A 6,000-nucleotide genomic window follows, 5' to 3' on the forward strand; every position below is an offset into this window, starting at 1 on the left:
AGTCATACGATGCCATCGTGTGAGGAAAACATTCTTATAACGTAATATAACCATTATACATTAATAATCGTATCAATCTGCCGTTTCATTAACTTTCAAATTAAAATTGGCACGTCTAACGTCTATTTTCACCTCCTCAACAGCTGAAGTGTTTACTGCTGCTTTTATGGACTCTAAACTTTATGCCCTCAGTGAATCTGTCTCTCCTGCATGCCCTGATGACCTTCTTTTATCCTTTTATTCCACTTGTTCTGAAATCCTGGACTCTATTGCCCCTTACAAGCATAGATCTCCTAAGTTAAGAGTAGATCCCTGGATGAACGATGCCACCAGAGACCTTAGGCAGCTCTGTAGAAAGGCAGAGCGCAGATGGAAGAAGGACAAATTACATGTGTCATTGGAAATATTAAGGAGCTGTCTTTCTGATTATCAAAGGGCTGTGAAGGAGGCAAAGTCTAAATATTTGTCAAATATTATCACCAATAGTGGCCATTGTCCCAGGGTGTTGTTTAATACAATTAATTCTGTTGTGAACCCACATACCTGTTCTCCAACAGATGCCTCAGTCTCCTGTTGTGAGAATTTCCTTCACTTTTTTATTAATAAAGTGGAGTCTGTCAGACAACTCACGATTAAGAGCTCTGGAACTGATTTAGCTACAAATTATTTGTATATGTATACAAGTCATTTATAATACTTTCTGCATACCCTATTTCTAAAGTGTAAACTATTCATCACTAATAAATGTGTTACACATCATTTGCAGATGTTCCTGTTACATGATCCATCTCACTCCATCACTTTACCCAAAGCTAAAATTTGCATTATTTAAAATAATAATAATAATAATAATAATAATAATAATAAATGTATAAATCAACACTCTGCCACCGTTTAACCAGCACTTAATCATTTAATTTTTATTTTGTTTTTCATGGAACAGCTCCTCACCATAACATGAAAACGCACCATAAACTGATAAACGTGGTCCATTATTTCGTGCATTATTTTCAAGTTTTCAGAAGTCATACGATGCCATCGTGTGAGGAAAACATTCTTATAACGTAATATAACCATTATACATTAATAATCGTATCAATCTGCCGTTTCATTAACTTTCAAATTAAAATTGGCACGTCTAACAATACGACACAGGTTTGCGGCAGTGACGTCAAACCTCGCTCCTTATTGGCTGTCACATGTGATTTGCGACTACCATAGAGTGTTTGCGACATGCCGAATTTGAGTTGCTGTGTTAGATTCAGCGCAACGCTTAAAAGGATGGAAATGCAGACCAGAGGAATGTTTGCAGCAATTAAACACTTTAATTTCATTCTGTTACTCACACAAAATTATGATTTGCTGTCATTTCGCTGGTAATGTAGCACACACGTCGTCTGTTCTGTATACTGCTTTTTGTAATGTTTTAAATTATTGTGACTAACGTACATTTATCTGCCTGTTACACTACGTATATTGTCAAAATGATTATGCTTAAGGTTATAGGGTGGAGTAGGGAGCTTAAAATTATTCTTTTTTATACAACAGTATATCAACTAGGATAACAGTCACTGTAAATATATCTATATTGCGTTTTTATTTTTGTGAAGTGGCTAAAAAGTGGTCATGTTTAGGTATAAGGGGTGAGTTGGGGCTCAAAGATATCTATATAATAGTAAAATATATTTGCATAAAAATATTATAATTTTTATATAAAAATATATAATTTAAATATCAGGATTCGTATAGATTATTATATCCTGTAACTGAAATATATACTTTGCATATGGCAAATAAATGGCAAATTTACAAATTGCAGTTTGTAGCTACATAATTTATAAAGAAGATCTGCAAATGATATGTAACACATTTCTAAGTGATGAATATTTTACACTTTAGAATAGGGTATGCAAAAAGTGTTATAAATGACTTGTATACATATACAAATAATTTGTAAATGGAAAGAAAGGTCTACAAATGATGTGTAACACATTTATAAGTGATGAATAGTTTACACTTTAGAATAGGGTATGCAGAAAGTGTTATAAATGACTTGTATACATATACAAATAATTTGTAACAGGAAAGAAATGTCTACAAATGATGTGTAACACATTTAGAAGTGAAGAATAGTTTACACTTTAGAATATGGGATGCAGAAAGCTTTGTAAATGATTTATTCATGCATTTACACATCATCTATAACAGGTATTTAACACTTTGTAGTGTGTACTGCAGTGTAAGTGCTGACTGGTGAGGGTATAGACAGCTGTCTTCTCTGACACACATGGAGTATTTAACTCTGTGCACCTGATGTGAGCTTCAGTGGAAGGTAAATCCGGATCAGAGGATGACTTCATCACTAGACCCCACACACAGAACACAGAACACAAGCCTGTGCTGATGAGTGAAAGGATTTATTATAATCCACTGGAATCACCTGACTGTAAGGCATTTATAAATGTTTATCCACTTCAAAACAAATAAATTACTCTTCTTAAAAATAGTGCTTTAGCTTACCTGCATGTTTGTGCTTTTGAACACAGACCAGCTTACAACTTCATCAATAAATCATATGCTGATCATTTACTAATGGTGTCATGAATGGGGCTCCTTCGGCTCGTCCTCCGGACCGCCGGAGGGAGCCATCACCTGAATATTGAACTTCATTGATTCGGACTACATTTCCCATGGGCCCTCATTCCTGGGACTGATTGCACACACACCTGAACTCAATCACTCTCACACTATATAACACTCTCACATGCATACATACCTCGCGAAGTCTTGATTTGCTGAGGTGATCATTTCTAAGCGTTTTTCCCTGTGTACTGCCTTTTGTTACCGACTGGACTGTTTATCTCTGTTGAACCTTGCCGCCTGCCTTGAACACTGCCTGTTATCTGGACTCTGATTGTAAGCCGCCTGTCTCGACCCTTGCCTGTTCCTCGACTCTGTTTGCTCGCCGCCTGTCTCGACCATTGCCTGTCCCTGTTTATGCTCTTGCCCAAAGTCCCACCTGTTTGTATACCTTTGTTAATAAAGCTGCAAATGGATCCCCATTCTGTCGACCCATCATTACAAATGGTTTGTTCAACATTTGTTCATGATTAACAATTGTTTATTGAGATAATGATACTAAAACAATTTTGTCATAAATAATTCAGTTATTATGTGATAAATAATGTCTTAACTAATAACTTATGAACCATCTACTAATGATCTGTTTGATTTATTTAATTGAGATAACTTACAACACATTTGTAAATTGTTAGCATAACACGTATTAATCATTTATGAATGTATATTGTAATGTTTTGTAAATGATTCGTTCATCATTAACTAATAACTTTTTACTGAACTAATAAAACATTCATAAAATGTTAACATATGACTTATTAATCATTTATGAATGTATAGCCATGTTTTGTAAATGATTTGTTCATAATTATAAAATCATTTATAAATGACTTATAACTGAATTTATTAAACATTAATAAAATATTAGTAGATCACTTATCAAACATTTCTAAATGTATATTCATGTTTTGTAAATGATTTGTTAATCATTAACTAATAATTCATAAATTACTTATAACTGAACGTTATTATAAAGTGTTACCGTTGCCCTAGAACCTTTTTTTTTTTTTAAAGATGTAATATAAGTCTAAGGTGTCCCCTGAATGTGTCTGTGAAGTTTCAGCTCAAAATACCCCATAGATTTTTTTTAAATGAATTTTTTTAACTGCCTATTTTGGGGCATAATAAGAAAAGAGCCGATTTCAGGTTGCGGCCCCTTTAAATCGCGTGCTCTCCGCCCCCTCCCAAGCTCTCGACTCTATCACAGCATAAACAAAGTTCACACAGCTAATATAACTCTCAAAATGGATCTTTACAAAGTGTTCGTCATGCATACTGAATGCATGCGCCGGATTGTGTGAGTATTGTATTTATTTGGGTGTTTACATTTGATATTGAATGAGTTTGAGGCTATGGTCTGTGGCTAACTGGCTAACACTACACTGTTGGAGAGATTTATAAAGAATGAAGTTGTGTTTATGCATTATACAGACTGCAAGTGTTTAATAATGAAAATAACGACGGCTCTTGTCTCCGTGAATACAGTAAGAAACGATGGTAACTTTAACCACATTTAACAGTACATTAGCAACATGCTAACGAAACGAAACATTTATTATTGCTCCATCTGCCATTTTTCGCCGTTTTCCTTGCTTGCTTACCAAGTCTGATTATTCAGCAGTGCACATCCAGACGTTCTGCCCTTGTGTAATACTAACTGCCCTTGTGTAATGCCTCAATCGTGGGTTGGCATATGCAAATATTGGGGCGTACACCCCGACTGTTACGTAACAGTCGGTGTTATGTTGAGATTCGCCTGTTCTTCAGAGGTCTTTTAAACAAATGAGATTTATATAAGAAGAAGGAAACAATGGAGTTTGAAACTCACTGTATGTCTTTTCCATGTACTGAACTCTTGTTTTTTAACTATGCCAATATAAATTCAATTTTTTCAATTCTAAGGCACCTTTAAGAAAAGTTTTCTTCCTCTTATCTCTATATAAAGTAGTAGTTGTCATGATTGATCACAGGAAGCAAATGCGAGTTAACTGGTTTATTGCAATAAAAGAGAGAAAAGAACACAGTCACAGAATAGGCGGGTCTCTGGTGACGCAGGGATTGAGATGGTCGGCTGGTGATCCGTGGCTGTGATGAAGTGTGCTGGTGTGAAGTAATCCAAGGTCCAGACATAGAACGAGAACACGAAGAACACCAAACTGGAACGGGTGAAGACACGACTTGAACTCCGGGCAGGGACAGGACGGAACAAACACAGCACAGTACACCAAACAACGATCTGACGGGGAAGAAGAGAATGAGGTGAGCTTATAAGGGGTGAGTGAATGAGCAGCAGCTGGTGAGGTGATGACTTGCAGCTGGATCCACTGATGAGCCACGTGGCCTGGACACACACACACACACACACACACACATACACGCCCACCGCTGTCACAACACAGAACACACGACAGGAAGGAAACAATGCATCTGCAAACCGTGACAGTACCCGTCCTCCTAGGAACGCCTCCTGGCGTTCCCCGACTCCCTTACCTGTCGATTGTAATCATCGATGAGGGTGTGATCCAGAATGTCTCTGGCAGGTACCCAACTCCTCTCCTCCGGACATTAACCTTCCCAGTCCACCAAGTACTGGAATCCACGTCCCCTCCACCTAGAGTCCAGAATACGGTTGACCGAATAGGATGGTTCCCCATCTACGAGTCGCGGCGGTGGGGGAACCGGGACTGGCAGATTAATGTTGAAAAGAAACACGAGCTTAATCTTAGAAACATGGAAGGCGGGATGAATCCTCCTGTACGCCGGAGGAAGTTTAAGGTGGACTGCCACCGGACTAATGATCTTGGTGACAGTAAATGGACCAATAAATTTGGGAGCATGAATGCGTGATAAAGAATGTTTGATGTTTTTAGAACCCGGGCGATACGAGAGAGTAAAGTCAAAACATCCAAAAAAAAGTGCCCACCGAGCCTGCCTAGAGTTCAATCTTTTGGCAGTCCTAATATATTCCAAATTCTTATGATCAGTCCATACAATAAAAGGCACCCCTGAACCCTCTAACCAGTGGCGCCATTCTTCTAAAGCCAACTTGACTGCCAGCAACTCCCGGTTACCAATGTCGTAGTTACGTTCGGCAGGAGATAAACGATGGGAAAAAAACGTGCACGGGTGCATCTTATTGTCTGCGGGAGAACGCTGGGATAACACTGCTCCTACCCCCACCTCTGACGCGTCAACCTCCACCACAAACTGCCGTGATGGATCAGGGGCAACGAGAATGGGGGCTGAAACGAAGCAACCCTTCAGTTTGGCAAACACAGCCTCGGCTGTGTCTGACCACCTGAACGTAGTTCTGGGGGAGGTCAAGGCAATCAAAAATCAACGCAAATTGCGAATAAAACG

This window comes from Chanodichthys erythropterus, chromosome 12, assembly GCF_024489055.1.
Source record: "Chanodichthys erythropterus isolate Z2021 chromosome 12, ASM2448905v1, whole genome shotgun sequence".
NCBI lineage: Eukaryota > Metazoa > Chordata > Actinopteri > Cypriniformes > Xenocyprididae > Chanodichthys > Chanodichthys erythropterus.